Source organism: Talpa occidentalis, unplaced genomic scaffold, assembly GCF_014898055.3.
Source record: "Talpa occidentalis isolate TD23 unplaced genomic scaffold, MPIMG_talOcc4v2.1 talOcc4.6, whole genome shotgun sequence".
Taxonomy (NCBI): Eukaryota; Metazoa; Chordata; class Mammalia; order Eulipotyphla; family Talpidae; genus Talpa; species Talpa occidentalis.
Window position 1 is genome coordinate 92724720 of NW_023604972.1, and position 22888 is coordinate 92747607.

At 40.3% G+C, this 22888-nt stretch overlaps 1 long non-coding RNA gene across 2 annotated transcripts in view; it reads right to left on the reverse strand.

The window, feature by feature from the left end:
* The window catches only part of LOC119260617 (uncharacterized), a 101200-nt gene that overhangs the window by 72719 nt on the left and 5593 nt on the right, over nucleotides 1-22888 (reverse strand). For both annotated transcript variants that reach the window (XR_008549354.1, XR_008549355.1), the window contains exon 2: nucleotides 552-656. This is a non-coding gene — a long non-coding RNA (uncharacterized LOC119260617). The remainder of the gene's footprint in view (nucleotides 1-551; nucleotides 657-22888) is intronic.

A 22888-nucleotide genomic window follows, 5' to 3' on the forward strand; every position in this document is an offset into this window, starting at 1 on the left:
CCTGCTTTCCAGCAGAGTACTTAAGTCAGAAACTTGAATGAGATGTTACTAAAGGATTCCCTCAAGTAGTCTTGGCAAAATTTTTTCCAACTCTACATGTTTGTAACCTCTCAGTTCCCAACGTATTAATAGACCAAGGGAAGGATTCAGAATTCAGAATACATGAATTCTACAAAGGATTCAAGAATGGGTTTCAAGAGACCTGAAAACTCTCTAGAATTCTGTTCTAGAGAAATGTTCTATTCTTCATGAAATAATAATTCAAGGAATGCTAAAGCTAATGCTTTAGATCACTGCATCTCAAAGAGGGTAATGTCAAACCCCAGAAGACAATGTACTACTGCCCAAAGAATCATCCCAAGTCTGTAAGAACAATTCAAATTTTCCATAAAACAATCAAGTAGTCGAACAAGTCTCTGGTGATTATCTCAAACTCCATTTTACATATAAGCACAAATTATTTTTACATAATTTTGACATATGTTATATTTTCCAGATATACAACTACAGTGGACACTTTTCTTTCTGCAAGTTTACCAAGGGTCACTCACCATTTGGGAAAATCGTGTTACGGACAACCGTGCAGCGGGTAGGTCTGGATTTTCCCCAGCAACACCTCTGTCAGTGCACAGCTGACACACTGGGATGAATCTACCCTGTAGGAGCAAATATACTTATTTTAAAAAGTAAAGCATAAAGAAAAGGATCCACAATAATCAGTTGAACAGTTTTCTCTTAAATCAAAATGTATTCATTATAAGATGGTGCAAGCATTTGACTTCTTCATTCTGTAGTTGTCATGATGGAGAAATAGATATTATACTTGTGAAATCTTTCCTTTACAGTTAGGTCTTCTCGCCCCTTCCAACCGCTCTTCCTTCTGTGTGAAATAACGTGTTTGAGTAGGTTACATTAGTCAAGATCTTTATTCCAGAGTAAAATAGTAAAAGAGGTATTACAATTAAGAAGAGAGGGTTGTTGGCACCAAACACTGTCGAGAATCTGCTCCCCATATATGTCCCCAGTATAACATTTCCAAAATCTCCTAGGAGTCATTAATGTTTACTGCAGTGTTAAAAGAGGGTCCAGCATTGGGTTGTGTGCAGTGATCTGTGCGCCTCCGCAACAAGACGTAAAGCAAACAAAAAACCGGTCTTCTTTTACACCCGAATCCCACCGAGGTTGCTCCGGAGAAGGACCCCGCCCACTTGGCGTTCACCTGCTCTGCACACAGTGGGTCTTCGGAAGCTGGAGCTGGAAAGCTTGACCGCCTCTCTACTCAGCGTCCATCCTTGACCCCAGACGGGGTCACGGGACACCTTCCCTAACTTTGACCCCACAAATAGGGCCGCCGTGGCCCCTGACTTCCTCTTATTAGTGGTATTTTTTTTTAAGATAAAAAATGTAAATCATTACTCAGCTCAGCTCAGTCACCAGGCAAACTGTGTTTAATAAATTAGCTTAATCTATTCCGCAAGTGGTTTGTGAGTGCAGTGTTTCCTCCAGTTAAGGAAAACATTTATATTCTCGCTTTACCCTGCGTTCCCGGGCTCCCAGGAACTCCCCGGGGCGGCTACAGGGGGGTGGCTCGAGAGCGGTGAGGGGCGGCTCTTGGTCGGCCGCCTGCGAAGACCCCCATCTCGAGGCCTGGGGCGGCGGCAGGGCGGTGGCCCCCTCCTTTGTCCCCGACTGGCCCCCGGCAGCTGCCCCGGGCGCGGGTACCCACCGGGCTACCTCCCGGCTCGCTCCCCACCTCTGCCCCCACCCGGCACACATTCCACTCTTCCAAAGGGGCCTCTTTAACTGCTCCCCATGAAATAATAATTCATTATGTCACCAGGAGGGAAGAAAGGGAGTCTAAGTGTCTTGATGGGATTAGAGGAAACCCCCGCAGAGATGATTTAGGGGCCGTGATAATTCATTTAATAGGGGCCTGGGGCAAATTGCTAGACAGGGAAATGGAACTGAATCAGCCCAGAAAGGGCGCAGGACAAGGCTGTGTGGGAGAGCTGGCTTCATTAGCAATATTTAAGAGATTTCATTTAAGAATGAGTCATAAAATGCAGTACTATTTTATCCACCTGGTTTGGTGGCCTTTAGCTTTCCTCTGCATGAATATTAAATTTGAAATGGCACTACAGCAACACATTTTGGAAAGTGTTCTTTGGGCTGTTATTTGTATGGTTGGTTTAGTTTCTCGTTTGTTAACCTTTTAAAATGAATATCATTGAAAATGGATAACTGTACAACCAGAACTTGAGAAGATTAGGGAGAATATAATGCTTTAGAATAGGTTGTTACTAAACTGGGTAAAGGATTTAAGTTTTTATTGATCAAAACACAAAAGGCATAGAGAGTGAGTCAGTAAATGGCAAATTACTTTGACAATTCCCAATTTTCATGCAGATTTTGTGAAGCTACCCCATTCAAAGCCACCACCCGCAGCCAGGATGACCCACAAAGCAGTGAACGCAGATGGGAGTTGCCTACAGACACATTGAAAAGTCAAACATTCTTCAGGAAAATACTTACAAAGAGTGTTTTCTTGGACAGATATTATTCCATTTTGTTTCCAAGAGGCAAAGACAAACTCTAGTTTGATTGGAAAACTATTTCATTCATATGTAAATTTTATCTATTACGGGTGGGAGTGTGGGGGGGGGGGAGGTGGCTTACAAACCCAAGAAATTTAAATGTGGTTCCAATTACAACAATCATGTAAAAAAATAATAATTCTCTTCATGTGTGTGTTTTCCTGTTTGGTTTCAATGGCTACTTTCCCACACTATCTGCTACTAAATTAGAGAGTCCTAATCAGGAAACATTTTAGTAAATATACAACCTTTACTTCACTGTAGCCCATATTTGTGTGACCTAAGGCTCTTCCCTTCACATACCTTATATTTGCAAAATAAAACATTAACTTTGATCCTCCCTCTTTTAAAAATAAAAATAGCTCCCTCAATATGCTGCATCATTTTCCTTTTAAAATCACAGCTGCATTCTGCTATTTTAACGAAACAACTGGCAGGTTGCTGCTTTAGCCACACAGGATACATAGATGCATAATTAATATGTTCTTTAAAAGACTTTCTTAATCAAAAAAGACACTAAATATATGTAAAATTATTCACTTACATATATTGGTTTGTGTGATTTTCCACAATGACAGTAAAGTTGGTAGCTAAATGTGTTTTTATATATAACAGAACTTAGTAAACGTGTTTTGTAAGGCATGCATTGTGAGGGTTGTATTAATATTTGTGTTCCTCCAGTTTATATTCTACCATCTCCTAGTAAAGAAGTTATATTTTATACAGAGTTGCAAACCACTTTGAAATATATCTATTTCAAATAAAATAAAGGTCACTAATGTACTATATAGTCTGTCTCTGGACAAAGGAGAGCATCATTTAAGCTTGATTAGTCCCTTCAGAGGCTCTTCCTGGTCCTTGGGCTTGTGACTGTTCTCAGGCCTTCCCTTTAGAGAGAAGAAATCAGCACCAGTCACTAAGAGTCAATCAGTGCTGGGCCAAGTTCTGAAAAGGTAGCTCTTTAATTTAAGATCTTTCATTCTTTCCTTCCTTATGTAAAAAGTCATCCTAACCCTGACTAATTAAACTCACCAAAAGATAACTGTTTGCAATATTTATTTTTGCTCTCCAGAACAGGATTTAGTTGCCAGTTAGAAAACCAGAAAGCTAAGGAGTTCTGTGAAATGGGTATGCAAACATTTCCAAGCTGCTGACTCTTGGAGTAACTGCCAGTGTTTCAATGACACCACAGATTTAAACAATTTCAATCACTGAAAACACTTTGCCATCAGATGATCTGCTGGGAACTTGTATGCAGATGCAGGGATCTGGAGGAAGGAGCTACAAACGCAGACTATTCTGTTTTTCAAAGCCTCTACACACCATCCTCAGAACACACTAAGTCATATATTTACCAACAGAAGAGACAGGAAAATAACACTATGCACATAACCACATATTTGGGACAAAATAGTAAATTCAAACAAAACAGGGAGTGGGTTGGCCAGGAGTGTATAAATACTTCTGAAGTCCCAGTTTTTCTAACAATAAATTCCAGCATTTTTTCCTCATTACAAAACAAACAAAGATAGAGAAAATACTTAATTACTCAAATTATCTTCTTTCTTAAATAAGGTAATATTTAAAATACTAAGTATTATTCCTAGGACCCACAGACCTTTAAAAAAAAAAAAAAACACCTTCATGTGAGTGACCCTGACGAAGTAGCACTTGCAGAAGCAGACAGACCTCAGCATTGCCCTCCAGCCTCACCCAGATGCAACCTTGGACACCAAGTCCATAACAAACCACAGGAGAGCACCAATTTGGAAATCTGAAGCCACTTCATTTTAATATGGGGGCAAAATACATCAAATGTCATTAAAATAAGTCTTTACTATAAATTGGTCCAAGATTTGTGGAAAATAATTTGTCAATATGTATCAAAAACCTCTAAATAATTTAATCTAACAATTCACTTAATTTAATCTAATAATTCCATCTCTGAGACTAGCTCCCGGGGAGGTCATCTGAAATGTAAACAAAGATGTATTTAAAACAATGTTTATCTTTCATATTTATAACAGGAAAAAATTAGAAACCACCAAAATAGCCAATAATAGTAGATAGTAAAGTATGGCATTATACAATGTATTTTAATAAATTCATATTTGATTTCATATATATAGCATGCTCTAAATTGTGTAAAACTACAGAAAGGAGAAAATATTAATATGATTATCTCTACGTGGTGAGAATATGTTTTTCCCTGATATTTTGTAATTTTTTAAAAATGAGGATTTGCAACAGGGTGGTCCCCAGGAAAGGGGGAGGTTCCAGGTTCCCTGCCCCACCCAAGGAAGGGTGGAGCTGAGCAGGAAGAGGAGAAGCTGGAGAAGAGACTGAGGAAGGAAGCAGGATGGAGCCAGGAGACCTGGAGGAGGCGCGTGGAGCCTAGAGACACGTGAAGAAACTGCGCTTGTCTTTTGGTCGTGGACTGGGTGACACAGATGTGGGTGAGACCCGTGGGGAGGTGACCATGGCAGCTTTTATCTTGATGTTGATTTTGCTCTTTTCCTTCCGGGCTTGTCCAGTTGTTTGTGACCCTTTTCTGTGGGTCCCCACTGGAAGATGCTTTAGACTTGTGGCAGGCTTTGGGGCCTTGTTCTGGGCCAATCCCATATGGATGGACTTTTACCCACGAGGGGATGGGTAACTCTGGATGCTTCATCTAGAAACTAGACTCTTTGTCTTACCTGTATTGTTTCCTAGTTTTATTAAAGTTCCTTCCCATTAAAGTCTCATATGTTTTGTGTTGATGCGGCGGATGACAGAACCCATGTAGAATAGGCAGGTTTGCGGGGTTTGGGCTGCCCCTCTCCCTGTCCTATAACAGATTTGGCGTCCAACGTGATTTAGGACAGAGCCATCCGTGGTTAGTCAGCCCCATGGGGAAATTGGGCTTCCCTATGGCACTGGCTACCATAAGCGCAAATGTGATTTTTGGTTTCTCCGGTGTGTTTGTTTCATATGGACAATGCTGCTGACTAATTGTTGCTTCTCTTACACACATTGTAACCCCGAAAAAAAGACTGTCTCCTAAGACTACACCCTGAAATTGTGCCACCATAGATATGGTGGAATAAAAATTAAAAGGGGGGATTGCAACAGGGTGGTCCCCAGGAAAGGGGGAGGTTCCAGGTTCCCTGCCCCACCCAAGGAAGGGTGGAGCTGAGCAGGAAGAGGAGAAGCTGGAGAAGAGACTGAGGAAGGAAGCAGGATGGAGCCAGGAGACCTGGAGGAGGCGCGTGGAGCCTAGAGACACGTGAAGAAACTGCGCTTGTCTTTTGGTCGTGGACTGGGTGACACAGATGTGGGTGAGACCCGTGGGGAGGTGACCATGGCAGCTTTTATCTTGATGTTGATTTTGCTCTTTTCCTTCCGGGCTTGTCCAGTTGTTTGTGACCCTTTTCTGTGGGTCCCCACTGGAAGATGCTTTAGACTTGTGGCAGGCTTTGGGGCCTTGTTCTGGGCCAATCCCATTTGGATGGACTTTTACCCACGAGGGGACGGGTAACTCTGGATGCTTCATCTAGAAACTAGACTCTTTGCCTTACCTGTATTGTTTCCTAGTTTTATTAAAGTTCCTTCCCATTAAAGTCTCATATGTTTTGTGTTGATGCGGCGGATGGCAGAACCCATGTAGAATAGGCAGGTTTGCGGGGTTTGGGCTGCCCCTCTCCCTGTCCTATAACAGATTATTACTTTTACAATATGTATCTTTTTTTTTTTTAAATATCTTTTTTTTTTTTAATAGAGGCATGTTTTATTTATTTATTTGTTTGTTTGTTTGTTCTGTTTATACATGCACTGGGTACAGTCAGAAGCGCGGGAGGGTGAGAGAATTCACCAGAGCCAGAGCAGGGAGCAGAGCAGGCGGAAGGACCGAAGTACACTGCTGAGGGGAGCAGCGGGCGGCAGGAGAGGTCTGCGCGCCATGCGGGACCCTCCTCTGGTGGCCAGGGAGCAGCCGGGGATCGAACTGGCGCCGCAGAGGCTGCGGTCAGCATCGCAACCCAGCGCTCAACCGCTGCGCCACCGGGGAGGCCCAATATGTATCTTTTTTTATATCAATTATATATACACTCACAAAATTCATTTATTTCCTCATGTTTCTAACATAATAAGTTGATAGGTAAATCAGAAACTTAGATTCAAAATAAAATTCTAATCAGTTAATTATATAAATTTCCTTTAAATACAAATAAGTTAATAGAAATTTCTTTATTCACATCAAGTAAACATAGCTACATGTTTTCTTCTCTATCCAAAAATAAATTTCATTTGTAGTTATCATTGTGATTTTCTTTTGTGGGCATATATAGGTAGAAAACGTCCCATGTTTTGATTAGAAAAATTAAGTTTTCAGGTGGTAAGTCCACATTTCATCATAATTATCTGCAGCTCACAATTGGTATCCCAAGCATGCTTATTTAGTTGTTATTTACACAAATAATAGCACATGGTAAATCTGCAAGAACAGTCTGCTCTCAGACCATTGCATTATCTGCAAAAATCTGTTTTTAGCAGCAGACTATCCATAAATTTGACCCCTTGGCTCTTTTTTCTTTTTAACTAGGTCAAGTGGCTGTCCCTGTAGCACCATCAGTATATTCAATAAAAATCAAGTATATCTTGTGTTTGAAACATACATTATAAATAGATGTATAGATGGAGCAGATATTGAGAGAAGAAATGGTAAAGATTATGAATATTAAGATTTATATTAATCTATAAGCCTATTAAAGTACAGTAAAACCTGTCCTTCAGACCACCTTTTTAAAGATATCACCTCCCTGATGGGACCACTAAATTTCGGGCCAAATTATTTTCCCATAAAGAACAATGAAAAGAAAATGATTATATTAAGACTACTTCTACTATGGTTTCTTTTCATTGTTCCGCCAAAAATGATTCCAAACAGTAAAATAACATTGATTTTGACCTTGTTAATGAACCTGAAGAACTTCATGGAATACTCAAACACCGATTTCCATTTTTAACAGGAAAAAAATGGACCCTCTGCCTCACATTGTTGAAAACACCAGCAGCAGGTAGGGATAATTTCATTGGTATTCAGCAGATGTAGCTTATCTTGATATCACTAATGTTCCGTAAGGTTTGTCATGTGGATTTTTCTTTGTGCCAAAAGCTGGAGATGATTGTGTGATTTGTAAAAATATTGAAGAAGCGTTCAAACCGAGAGGTTTATTACATTTCTTTTTGGTTACAAAGAGTCTCACATACAATATTACTGAAGCGATTTTCAGTTTTCCAAAATGCCACTCTCTCCAAGGGAACAACTTTCTCTCCTTTGGCCTAGCAAGGACTCCCTGTGGCTCTCACTGGCTTTTCTTCCAAACAAAACTGCTATGCGATTCACTCTCCCTGAGCCCCCCATGAGGTGGGCCCTGGTTTTCTTAATCAGGTTCTTCTTCAGCTCACTCATGTCAGTCAGAATCCACCAGAGGCCCTACTCATCCTTGAGTTGGACCTCCAAGGCCCAGTGCCTAACAGTTTAAGTCTCTAGAATTGCTTTTCTTTGCAGCTTCCCTAGAAAACAACAGGATAGCTTTTCAGGGCTCTTCCAATGTCCATGTATTTAAATAGGACTACTAGTAGGCCTCCCCCTTGACACACACACACACACACACACACACACACACACACACACACACACAGACATAAGGAAGAATTAGTCAGGTATAGCTATTATTTAAATTACTCGTATGTGTGCAAGGAATATATTTTAAAAATTCTCCAAGAAAACATAATGATGTGAGCAATGACTACATATTTTCAGGTCCCTTTGGAATGGCTTCAAAAAAGTTTTTTTTTTTTTTTTTTTTTTTTAAAGATCTATCTATTTATTTATACAAGCACTGGGTTCAGTCAGAAGCGCGGGAGGGTGAGAGAATTCACCAGAGCCAGAGCGAGGAACAGAACAGGCAGACCGATGGAATACACTGCTGAGGGGAGCAGCGGGTGGTAGAAGAGGTCTGAGCGCCATGTGGGACCCTCGCCAGGCAGCCAGGGATCAAACCGGCGCTGCAGAGGCTGCAGAGGCTGCGGACAGCTTTGCAACCCAGCGCTCAACCACTGCGCCACGGGGAAGGCCCCTTCAAAAGAGTTTTTACGTTCCTGTGACCAGCTTCCAGTCTAGTACCTACTGTCATCAGCTCCCACTAAGCCAGTGTGGAGCTGAACAGAAATTGTCAGTCACGGCCTCCAGTCTTTCCCTCGTTTTTAAGCTGGAGGTCACTGGTCCACCACCTACTCATAATTACAGGTTCTTAGTGCTGGCAAGAGGACTGAGAACACACAGATCCAGCCCTACTCTCTTATCTCACAGGCAGAGTTATTGAGGTCTCCAGGCAAGGGATGCCTCAAGGAGAGTCAATATACAATATATGGGTGACATCCATAGGTGTTTATTCCTGTTCCTAAAAAGAGATTTTTAAAAGAGATTTAAAAAACAAAAACGTATATTTTAGCTGATAGCTAATAGCAGACAGCTATGTGGTTTGAGTTCAAGCATAAACATTCACAGTTTAATCCTTCAAATATTGAAAGTCACAGCAATAAAGTGTTGTTTTTTTTTTTTTTTTTTTTATATAGAGGCATGTTTTATTTATTTATTTTGTTTGTTTGTTTTGTTTATACATGCACTGGGTACAGTCAGAAGCGCGGGAGGGTGAGAGAATTCACCAGAGCCAGAGCAGGGAAATAAAGTGTTTTTTTTTAAGAAGGATTTTTCTTTTTTCAGTTTGAGATGGAAACAGCCAGGTATAGTGGGCAATGTGTGAAATAATGGTCACTAGTCACCTGGGCTTGAATTCCAGGTACACCATTTGCTGGCTGTGTGACTTTGGGCAAGTCATATATCCTCTTTGTGGACTCAACTTGCTCATCTGTAAAATGGCATAATAATACCATCGATCTCTCTGGGCTATTTGAAGAGCAAAGAAGATTATATATGTCAATGCACTGTATAAATTATTTGCTTGTAAATTAATTTCAAAGTTGCGGCCATACATGCATATAATGAAAGAAAAGCACAGGTAAGGAGGAATACACACACCCATTTTAACTTAGACATTCCAATCTCTTTGGAAGAAGCTACAGGCTCATCAAATGTATAATGAAGCACAAACACCTGGGTATATATAAACACAGCTGGCATCGCAGGCAACACCCCAACTCTTCCTGAAGTCAAGAAACTGTCACTGCATCTTTTACTTCCCACTCCCAGTGGGTATGGGAGTAGAAAATTATAGCTGACCTTTGAACTGTGACGGTCCACTTGTATTTGGATTTTTTCAGTAATACAGATGGCCATCCATATGCATAGGTTTTACATTTGAAGATTTACCCAACCTCAGATATCAGCTCATTGAATCCTCTATGGGGAACCAGCAGAAATGCAAGGTTGACTATAACAGATTTGAGCATTCTTGGATTTTGGTGTCCATAGGGGGATCCAGATACTGATTATAGTTAACTTTGTGGGAGTCAAAGGTTATATGTGGATTTTCATCTGTGTGCGTCAGTGCCCCTAACAACCCACTTGTTCAAAAGTAAGTCTGTCTTTCTCTTGCCCATAATCCTTCCGCTCCTTGCTAGGGACACTAAAGGAACTCGGGTCCCTGAAAATGAGAGCACAAATGGCCCAGACTCCTAAGAACATTACAGCTTTCTTTCTGTTCCTTTACCGTCAGTTTCCTTGTTACTTACAGACCTGCATGAGGTTGAATAGGATGTCCTCTCCTCAGAGTCTCCCTATAGCTCTCCTTTTTCTGATTCTTTTTACTGGAGGTTAATAGACTATAGTTCTCCCTCGGAGCTTAATATCTGTTCTTCTTACTTTGTCAGTTTTGTCCTCCTTTGCTCTCCAACCCATAAGTAAAGCTAGAAGCTTCAGCTTTTTGCATCAGGAACCAGGATAGGGAAAGAAAAGGGCATTTTGCTTTTTCTATAGGAAAAAGGCTGGCTTATTTTGCATGCTCATTGCTGAGGCAGACAGTGCTAGGACCCTTATTCGGGATTAAAATTTGCCTTTCTCTGATGCTGAAAAGACACTTTGTATTTCCATGTATTCACTCAACAAACATTTATGGACGCGGTTATTATATGCTGAACACTGTGCCAAGAGCTAAAGAAGTGAGCAATGACGTGTTCTCCTTTGAAGGGAAATCTACTAGGTATTTCTGGTGATGTTCTCATTTATTTTTCACTTTCCTAGCACTAAAATCAGCCATAGAGTCTTCCCTTGTGCCAGAGTAGAGGCTTCACAGAACACCTGCAACCTAAGCCTGTATAAGAAATGCTTACCCATGAAATCAGAATCTTAGAACTTCCAATGGAGATCTATTTAGTAAATGGTTCACGAAAAGCTCCCCACAGTCACCTATCTCATCTGTCTCGAGTGGAGTAGGGATGGTCAGCATGGAGACCCAGGAATGTCCCAGAAGATGGAGAAATGTCCTTTCCAGTCTGAGGATTCTAGGCAGTCCAGAGTGAATGGTGGCGACCTGGACAACCCACCCTCTGGAGAGTTGCAGAATCTGAAGCAATGTGAGCTGCTGTGGGTTCGTGCCATTGCCGATGTTTGCCTACGCCATCACTATCAGCATCAAACTCACTCACTGCTTTGTTCAGTGCTTTGGGATTTCTCAAGTATAAAAAGTGCTATATAAAATCAATCACAGGAAACTCTGCTGCTGGCAGCTTAGAACAGCTACAGTAAGCGGTGTCCACTCAATCAATAGTCCCTCACAGAGAAAGGCAAAGAATACTATTAAAAAAATGTGCTCTGAGAAAAACTTCCCTCAAGTAGGAAAAAAATCCCACCTTATGAAGAGAATATGGAAAGCACATAATATATTGTTCCTCTATGAGTAATAGCAAATATGATGGAAAGAGTTGCTTACTGTTTACCATGTATATTTGCTTTCATTTTAACCATGCAAGAACACAAATTGAATCTAAAAAACCTTGTAGCCCACATACAGGAAATGCATGCTAGGTTTTAAAATCCGGTTATAACACAGAAATGGAATTAACTCTCTGGGGCCAGAGCAGAAAAAGTGATATCTAGAAATTTTGTGCCAAAGAAAAGTAACATATTTTTAGAATATAGTATACTTTGTCTTTAATTATGTTTCAATAGAAGGAAAAAATATATAGATGCACAACATTTTATAGTAGTGAAGAGCTGACTCCTTGAACAATCCTGAAAGTATACTGATTTGAGATATTTGGGGCTTTTATTTTATCTCATAAGGTGAAAATGGCAAAAAAAAAATGTAACTATTCATCTTAATGATATTTCTTAGAGACAGTAATTTAGATAGGTGAGGATATTAAGAAGAGTTTATCTTACAGTATTTTTAACTCATAAGCTAGTTTTAGTTAATTACAGAAAAGTATTATGGTGGAGAAATAGAGAAACTTAAAAACAAATAGTGACAACCATCGATGTTCTGATGAGCACATGCATGTAAGAAGCAAGCCCTTGAAGAGTTTGCCCAATGAAGTACCCCTGTGGTTTGAAGGAGTCTGTGAAATCAGTCATCAGTGTCTCTTGAAGTCTTTCCCTCATACTGTAATATTACAGTCCAAATTGCTAAAGCACATGTGATTGAAAACCTCACATTTATAAGAAAATGTGTAAGTCCTTTAGTTTAGGCATTTTAAACTCTAGAGTGCACCAGTACTCTCTGGGAGAGCTTGCTGGATGCTGATTTTGAGGGTTCATGGACCTCACCTTAAGAAATCATGTATCTGGTGCTTTGGTTGCAGGTTAGAAAATGCTAAATCACTGTTTGACGGTGACTTGCCCAAGGTCACCTCGCCAGATGATTGAAGGACATGCATCAGACATAATCCATGCCTCCCATTGGTCACATAGCAGTGTTTTTTTTGTTTTGTTTTTGTTTGTTTTTTTCCCTTTTAGGAGCTGATCCTTCTCTCTTTTTTATTACAGTGCTTCCAATAATATTTACCTGTAATAAATAATATTCCTTTCCTGGAAATAATGCCTGAGTAGCGTCTCCCTCTTCCTTTCACAGAGTTTTGTAAAATCATGTCAGTCTACAAAATTAGACTTGAGTTTAATCACTTTATTGTGTGGAAGCGTCCAGTTATAGGCCTACTACTAGTTATTTTAATGATGACTGACTGAAATTCTCAAGATCTCAGGGTGGGAAGAGGGAAAGTTTATAGAACAGGTTAGTGAAAATCCTTGTACAGACTCTAAGCTCACAGCTCCATTGGGGGGGTCCTCACTTTATAGTTCAGTTGTTTCCTTAAAGTGCTATTCTTCCCAGAGCTACTAAATAATAACCAGAGTCTGACCATATTGTAATTTATGGACCACAAATTCCAGATTAGATCTGGATCTAATAGTCATACTCAAAATTCTGAGGGAATTTTTTCCTGGTTGTCATTATTTCGATTTACTCTATTCTCTGAAAAACATAGGCATTCTCTTAAAACACCAATAGGGCAGATGCTTAGTAATTCAGACACATTCTAAAGTTTGTCCCCAAAAATCATCATAGAAGTTCAAAGAGAAGTTCATACACAAAAGACATGCAATTCCTCAGCAGAATTATTTATAAACCTACTAAATATTTCCTTTTCTTTCAAATCAAGGTTATTCTTGATCATCTATTATACTGGAAGCCAGGGAGTACCCTAGGTAAATATGATAAACTCAATTCTGTCCTCTTTTCTTCATGAAATGGCGGATCAAGCAACAGTAACAACTTCTTTCAGTCTTACTTTCCTCTGTGTAGAATCTGAAGGAGAAGGTAAAAAGTCAGAAGCAGAAAGAGTGGGAAATAAAAGCAGCAGAAAACTGAGAAGGGAATACTAATTCAGCCTCAAACAACTCTCAAATACTGAAATGTCTTACAATTTTTCATTGTAACTGTTTGTTACAATGTTTCATTGCAACTGTTTGTTGCACAGTTCCAGATGAGTGACCAAAGCATAGTGCTCATTGTCATTATTTCTCAGACCAACAATTTTTTAAAAAATCAGTTTTTATGTCCCAGAAATTTTATTTATTTAAGTTTAATATTTTTATTTATTTATTTATTAAAAAAGATTTATTTTTATTTATATAAAAACTGGGGTACAGGCCAGAAGTGTGGGCAGGTGAGAGGATTCACCAGAGACAGAGTGGGGAGCAGAACAGGCAGACGGACTGAAGACACTGCTGAGGGGAGCAGCGGGCGAGGCAGGAGAGGTCTGCCACACCATGTGGGTTTCTCCCTGGCCAGCCGGGAATCGAACCCGCGCTACACAGGCTGAGGACAGCTTTACAGCGCTGCGCTCAACCCGCTGCACCACCCGGGAGGCCCTGTCCCAGAAGTTTTAATGTTTAAATACCCAAATAATTTATATGACAAGGTATGACGGAAACATTCAGATTTCCTCATAACACTTTCAATGTTTACGGCTTGATTGGGATAAGGATGTATATGAACACTATTTGGAAGATTTAATTGTTTATGTGTGTGACATTGAGCAAGACATTTAACCTTTTTGGGCTTCATTGTTCCCATCTACAAACAGGGCTGTAAAAAGTGCCTGATGGTCTCTAAATTTCCTTTCAGTTGTAGGAGTCTACACAGTAATATCTACGAAGTGCAATAAATAGGACGAATAAAGTATTTCCCAAGTGAATTTCAATCTTTATCATAATAACATACATTACTTTTTTTTTCCAGGAAACTTAATATCTACTTATGATAGATATTTTGGTTGTTTGGGCACTGTTGTTTTATTAAAGAGGTTGATTAACTTAACTTTTATGCTCTAGTCAGCAGTTTTGATGAACTTAGAATCCTACAACTGGATAAAAAATACATCGAATTCATCCAGCATGCTATTTAGTAAAATAGACTTGGAGTTTCCCCATTGCAGATCCAGCTTATGATTTTCTGAGAGTAAATGGATTAAAAGAAATCGCAGTGCTTGCAACTGCTAGAACATGTTTTACCAGCCTTCTCTTCATAATCAAAACAATGAATATGCTTTTTGTGGTCTGCTATTGAAATTTTCAGCAGTTAAAATTGATTTCATTCTATTATCTAAATATGCAGATAGCCAGATTGCCATTTTCTGAAAATGCATTAACTGGACTGGCACAGAAGGCTGGCTATGGTAGCAAAAAAGGGGATAGCTCAGAAAATTCAAGGAAATCTACAGCCAGGTCAAAACCTTTGCAACTTTCCCAGCCTCTAAGAGGGAAAGCTCTCAAGATGCAAGAGAAATAAGTAGGAGCTATACCAAAGTACATTATATTGTGACACAAAAAGCATAAATCATGTGTGTATGAAAATCATAAGCCCTAAGCTTTAGAGAGAGTTGTGCAATTGACAATCAAATGGAGCTTAAAAGGAATTACGAGGTTTTCAACTAAAGTCTTGAAATAAAGAAAGTAATATTTTACAGCAAAAAATTGCAAATGTCAAGTTTAAATCATAAGACTTTGCACCATTGAGCTACTAGCTAGTTCTATAGCTTCTTCAGTCCTTAACACAGGGAAAGACCAACTTTCATGCTCAATAAAACTTAAGAACTTTAGAAATACATTTAGGAACATAATTCATGTATTTGTGACTTTTCCCCTTCCTAAATGGCTAATTGTAGAAGAAAAATGAGTGAGCATAAGAACTTCTTGGATGGTAACCTATTTCACCATTTACTTTGGACTGTTAAGAGCTCTTGTGTTTTTAAAATAGGGCTGCTACAGTTTGGTCATTTAAAGAAAGGGGGCCTTGGGAATGTGGGAGGCTGTCCTCCTTTTCCCCTTCAGCCATATCTACTTCTTACTCTGGAAAACCCTAAGGCAAAGTGAGCTACCAGGCAGCCAACCAACCACCAGCCCCCATGAAAAGCTGGAACCCAGCTGCCCAATTTGGTTGTTCTTGTCCAAAGCCAGACAGGTGGCAACCCAGATTGAATCTGTTGTTGTGGGAATGATTTGATTCACAAACAGGGTTATTAAATTTTATATGGAGACACAGGCAAAAGTCACAAGATCCTGGAGAGATAGACCTGATTCACATAAATTTATCTTAATAGCTGTGAATTCGGGAGCATAAAGCAGAAAAAAAAATTAATGGAACGGCATTTCACCTCCTCCGTCTGCCTGCTCCCCTCCACTCTCCAGCATATAATTTGCCCACACACACATAGATCAACTGCCACGACTCCATCCAGCCCTTCGCAGGAGGAGCCCGACACATTGATCCCGGCCCATTTTGACATATAAACTCCAATTTGGCCCCAAGTCACTGCAAGTGGACACTGCCACCAACGGTTTTGACACTGGATTATTTGTTGTTGCTGTTCGCTGTCCCTGTTTGCACATTAATCCAGTGACAATTAGGTGTCAGCAAGCGTTGTTTCTGCTTAGCTGATAGCCTTGGGCTCTGCGCTTGAAGCCCTAATCAGGAGTGTAAACTCTGCTATATTTCAATTTGGAGAAGCGCTCTTCCGCTAAGAGGCCCCTGGCACTGCGATAAATAAAACGCCTATTTACTCTATTGCCACACTTAGACATCTAATGCACTTACTACCAGCCCCCTAATCATAGCCTACAGTTAAAACCGCCTATAAATCACTCCGTTCTCATCCTGCACATTAGTGAAGCCATTTTCCCCAAACCCCACAATGAGCACTGTTTCCTTTTCTTGTTAGTCAAAAGCTAGATGATTTTTATTAGGTTAAAGACGAGTTCACAGATGGTAAATCGCGTGGAGAGAAATGAGCTGGAGAGTTACACCTAGTCAGCGCGGGACACCGCTCAGGGGCCGGGATGGGATATGAGTTCTTGAACCCAGGTGCAGGGTCTTCTAAGCGCTGACAGATCCAAGCCCCTACCCTACCTGCACGCCCACCTGGAGTCCTGGAGCTACCAACTACTCCCACCCTTCACCCCCACCTGCACCATGGCATTCCCAGCCCAGGCCTGCCTGGGTTGGGAACAACGGACCCGGGCACGGTGGGCTCGGTTCGCAATCCTCCTTCAGAACTGCCCGCACCTCCTAAAAATGTAAGAACTGCCCCACCCCCTCGATCTTGGCGTGCACATTTCCCACCGACGCCGGCTCTGAGGCAAGAGCTGGGAGCTGCCCGGCGCGACGCGGTCCCGGGGGACACCGCGCAACAAAAGCCCGGCCGGCAGCCTCTGCTCTTCGCCTTCCTTTTCAATTCTCCCCCGATCTCAGGTGGAATTAGGAGGATTAAAGCAGCGAGTAAATGAGGCGAGTGTGCAAAATGACTCCTTTCTGAACCAAACGGCATGCTCCGTGCTGGGGAAATGAGATGCACATTTAAATCTCATCCATCCACCGCCTGCGGCCACCGCCATGTACCTGCCTACTTAGCCCAAGGGTTAATTAATTGAGGCTTCAATGCACTATTGCAAGAGCATTATTGCATTTGATACTCTACATCTGTGATTTAAAACTCTTTCAGTCCCTTGTCAGCAAGGGAGGGTTTTTAACTAGGAAATTAGCATTCAGATAAGGGAACGCTCTATTTGCTTCTGAAAGGAAGGAAATATTAAGGATGCTGGTGCACAAACCGGGCTGTCATATCCTGTCCCATCCTGGAGGGAGCGCGAGGGCCCTGCTCCCCAGGGAGCAGCAGCAATGGGGTCGAGCTTCAAGCCACGGCTGCCTGTGCTAGGGGCGGGCAGAGGGGGCCGAGAAGGCCAGACTTCCCCAGGCCCCGCCGTCTCCAGCCTGCTTGGGTGTGTTTGCCTCCACAAAACCCAATAACATATTTTCTCCCCAATTCTTGGGAGCTGGTTCTTAAAATGCATTGCCACATTACCTCAAATGTTGACTTTTTTTTTTTTTTTAACTTCCCAGTGGGGCTGAGACAGTGAAGGCAATCCAGTTTCTTAAGGAAAAATCAGCGGTAAACATCCTAACTGAATTCTAATGACACTCAAAATCGGGACAAGATTGCTGGTAGTAATTACATTATCCTTCTTATTTTAAATATTGAATTCAAGAGCTATATGCTAACACACTATTCCTACTTACAATTCTTCAGCAATTTTACAGAATTTCATTACCTGCTCAATGTGTGTACAACAAACTAAAGAACAATAACAAAATATAATGGTTGACAAATTAATGTTCTGGATCAGAAATCAGTTTCATGCAAAATGGATGTGTTTTTAAGTTATGGTCTCTCAGGCAAAACTATTTAAAAGAAAACAACAAAAACTTTTGGTACTTGCTAATTACAAAATGAATAAATCGCTGGTAGAAAGGAGAATGTTTCTTTCTTGGGCCCCCTCATTGCCACTGGAATTTGGAAGACTTCAATAACAACACTTTGCCAAGTGTTAAGGAACTGTAATTTGTTTTTTACTGCAACTGCTGAACCATGGCCTTAATTAGGTGAAATAGTATCGCTTACTGTAGGATTCAGTTGGTACACCCAGGTCTATCTGATCTGAATAAAGGTCTTTGGAATTTCCATTTAGTCAGGCAAAAGGTTGGGAATATAATTGGATAGAATGGTGTGTGTGTGTGTGTGTGTATGCGTGTGCATGTGTAAGTGCGCGTGCAGGATGATAACCATGTGTTCTTTCTAATAGGACTTCATCCAATTCTGTCTCTGGGAACTTTTTACTGAAAGAATACCCAGAAGTATTCTTGGCAGATGCTACTCTTTGTCTATCTTGCTCAAATTCTACTCTTTACAGCATTAAACACAAAAAGGATAAGAGTGCTGGAGATCAAAATTAGCCACAAGAATGTCTCTAATTTACCAGTTTGTTTCTCCCCCCCCCACCCAGTCCTCTCTAACTCCATGTTTCTCTAGGTCCAGCTGGTTCCCAAACATGGTATCAACTGACACTCCCAGCACCATTTCATTCCCAGCAGAAGCGAGGACTGCATGTCCTCTTGTGGCTCTCCTGCTACTCCTTCACCAAGCAATACCCCAAATAAGCTCTATAAAAGTAATCTGATTCAACTAGCACAATCCCATTATGACTCAAGGGAGCAATCTGAATCCCTGGAATGCAATTTTGTTGTCCTGAAAAAAAAAATAGTTAAAATGAGCCATAACCTAGGATAAGGAGATTTTAATCTCTAATATATGTAGTGAGAGGTGACCTGTGGAACCAGGAGGATGGATTAGCAGCCTTTAGATGGCTGGCTGCAGAGCACTATACTTCCTCAATGTGATGATAAAATAGCGATTAAAAAGAAGGAAACTAGTCTCTTTTTTTTTTTTAAACCCGGAAACACAGTTGTTTTGTTTTGCTTTTTGATTTTTGATGGAATTTATTTCTCACAAAGGAGGCAAAATAATCCAGATAGCTGAAGGTATCACTTCATAATTCAGCAATTGTAGAGCTGGCTCAGACATTGGTTCCTGACAAGTGAAGACACAACAAGCCTTCTTTTTAGAAAATCTGCTCCATAAACCTCTCCTTTTGAACATGGGATTCTTGACTTCCTCTGACCTGTAATTTACCAGATGAGACCACAACCATTTTGCTTACCAGAGAGGCTAATGATCCCCTGCTTCTGCTAGCTATGGATTGATAGAAGTCACCATTTCCTTCATTCAGGACAAAAGGGTGGGTTAGAGACCCCAACTCTCTCTCCCTCCCATGGATAGAAGGGAAACAATTCTGTTACTCTTTTTTGGCTACAGATACATAACAGACAGATAGACTCTAGGAGATCAGCTCCTAAAAGATTAATAAAAGCTAGGAGACGATAAATGCAAGAACCATCTCAAATCTCCCTGACATTCAGTGGGAATGAAATATAAATAATAAACACAAAAGCTAATAGATTAGTATTTAAACTTTTCCTGGTAGCAAAAGAACCTCATGATAAAATGTTAATGATAAAAATCACTTTTTAAAAGGTGTTATTTTAATAAACATTGATGGAAGAAAATGAGTAGTTTTTAAAAGCTAATGATTTTTCAGTGAGAAGATAGCAATTTATTTGCTTTAAAATTAAAAAAATCACTCTTGCTTTTGCAGCCCAACTTGCACACTGGTACTGCTGGGTGGAGACATGCAGGGACTCAGAAGAGGCATGTGGGTGAGGGACACAGGGAGGCTGTCCTTGGCAAAGACAACGGCAGCCATTATCTTGATAAAGTATATCCTTCTGTTTCAGTTCTCCTGGATCTTAGCCCCTTTCTTGTGGTTCCCTTCCCAGAAGATGCCTTAGATTTGTTGGAAGATTTTGGGACAACCCTGTTTGGGCACATACCCCAGAGAGGATAGGGGATTTGGGGAGTTTTATTGGGAAACTATTATTAGGAATATCCTTTCCCCTCTTCTCTCCTTAGGCACACCACTTCTATTAAAAGTCTGTCACATGAAAATAAAATTAAAAAAATAAAATAAAAATCAAGTTGTTCTTTTCCTTAGTAAAGGAAAGCAAATTTACACAGATACTTCTGCAGAAATGCCTTGCTAAGCAGCACAGAACAAAAGCAGCAGACATCTTTGGGGATTCAGGATATCAAGTTTCTTATAGTTGAGAGGATCTGGAAAGAGATTATTTCATTAGCCACACCCCCAAAGTTGGCCCCGTTAGCAAGCGTAATAGGACTTTTTTCAGTTTCATAAAATATCTTGATAACTGGAAAGTGCCAGTTAATGGTAACCTGTTCCAACTATGATTTTCACAAAGATTAATATACCCCTTTAGGTTTCTTAAGATTCTATCAGGAGGCCTCCTCTAGTCTTGGGTGTTTTACAATCTCTGTGGGCACGAAGCTCAACTGAAACTACCATTCAACAGCCTAACTGTCATCTTCATCTTCTTCTGGCATAAAAATACATATTTTTCCCATAATAAAGATTTTTTATAATAGCAATAAAGTAACTCCAGAGAACATGGTTGTCTTGAGATAGCTTAACTGTGTCTGGTATCTCATAACACCCTGGGGATACAGCAGGCCCATAATACTCCCTTTTGCTGCCATGTCTTTGCTTAATTAAGGAATAAAGCCAAAAGGTCAATGCTGAAGAAAAATGTAAATCTTCAAAACTTTTCTTTCTTGACCCAAACTTTGTGTCATAAAACCTCGGTTATTTCTGTAAAAAACAGTACACCAATCCAGAGAGCCAGCAGATACCAAAATATGCATTACATCTTTAAAATATGCTTTTCACATCATGAAAATAAATTCATGACCTCTGGACTTGGAATTATGATTTTGCCTTCTTAGAGAGAGATCCTCACAAGCTTTCTGCTTGGCCCCAGTGAGCGGAAAGCACTAATAGCCAAAGCCATCTACTTCGTCAAACATGATCTGCCCCTGTATTTCAATGCATCAAACATTGTGTTGACTGGAATACAGCTAGATGGGGAGAAAGTGAGGTCTGTGTATGTCATAGAGAGGACAAATGAATATGTATATTCATCTCTATGGTTTATTCGTTATTCCATTGCTGCTGTGAATGCAAAATATGATCTCAGCTCCGTTTTATTAGTTCACTGATTACTGTCCATCATAATGAGTGAGGTGGTTTGGCACTGGTTTAGTTTACTGGAGCTGCAATCTTTTGCAATGGAGGGTTACAGACTATATCTAAGATGCCACATTCAAAATGAGTATCTGACCAGTGGTACTCATTTTAAACAGAAGATGTTCAGTCCCTGAACTGATTTATTAGAGCTGGTACAATGAAATAATAAATATTTACTTCCCTCAAGAAATAGAACCTTCCTATCATATTTATGGCTGTGATAATTGGAGGAAAAGTGCTATTCCATTATGGAACTAATTATATGTCATCTGCTTCTCTCTCAGATGAATAAATGGACAGACAGATGCTATGCTGATCAATTAATGTTGTGATTGATCAATCAATTGATCTGGACTTAGATAATATGTATTTATGGAAGACTGAGAATGATTTATTTGTCTTTCCCAGAAAATATAAGAATCCAAATGTGACTTTATTGTACAGATGGGAACAGATTATGAGCAAAGAGTTGCCATTGTATTCTTGCTGTGAAAAAGAGAATTCATCCTTCTTCTTTTGCTTACATATTCAGCAGACATTACAGCTCAATAAAAATGGGATGTTTAAATATTTGATAAACATGGGTAGAGCAATGCATTGCTAAAACTGCTAGAGTAGCCTGGCAGATACTCATGGAAACATAAATTAGCTTGTATACAAATGGAACTGTTTGGTAATTCTGGCCTTAAAATTACCTCTTTCTCTCTCACTTTTCTCTTTTCGGTTGTTGTCTGATAGCGCTTGGGTTTTCACTGGACTGGTTTCAAACTATGTCAACTGTCAGTTTTACTAGCCAACTTAAATGAATCTCACATTAGTGCCTAGATATTTGCAGGCTTCTCTTAGCTATCATCCAGTGGAAGCAACCACAGAGGGTTGCTTCAGGCTCTATTGATTTCACATCACTGATATAGCCCTCATATCAGTCTGAAAGTCAAGTGTAGTAAATTCATTGCTAAAATGGAAGACTCCTTAGGTTGGTCTATACCTGTCTTCTGCAGTGAAAGCCAACCCTGTCATGCCCAAGGGGGAAGCTGGCCCTGATACTGGTTTATGGGAGTCCCACCTCATACCAATTGGGTTTCAATAGGGCCTACTGAGGTAATCTAGGGTGATCTTGCCATCTCAATATCCTTACCAAAATTCTCTAAGAGGTCTTTTACATCACAAAGCAACATTCACAATTTCCAAAAATTAGCACATGGAAATCATGGGGGCTGTGCATCATCTACCCTACCACATCTAGTCTTGACAATTTCCTTTTTTTTTTTTTTTGGTGGGACCCTCGCCAGTGGCTGGGGATCGAACTGGCGCTGCAGAGGCTGCGGGCAGCCTCGCAACCCAGTGCTCAACCGCTGTGCCACCGGGGAGGCACAATTTCTTTTTTCAGTCAGGTTTTTTGAGGTATAATTTAGGCACAATAAAATTCACCCATTTAAAAGGTACAGCTGATGAATTTTTCAAGAGTGCACAATTGTGTAATTACCACCATGATCAAGATATAGGATATTTCCATTAGCTCAAAAAGGTTTTGTGCCCGTTTGTAGGGATCTGTTTTCTGTCTTTGTAATATTGCCTTTTCTAGAATGGAACTCTTTAGTGTGTAGTTTTCTCTGTCTGGTTTCTTACACTTAGCATGATGCCTCTGAGATTCGTCTACATTGCTGCATGAACACGTGCCTTTTTATCACTGAATAGCCTTCCATTGAGTGGATATAACACAATTTCTGTGTCCATTCACCAGGTA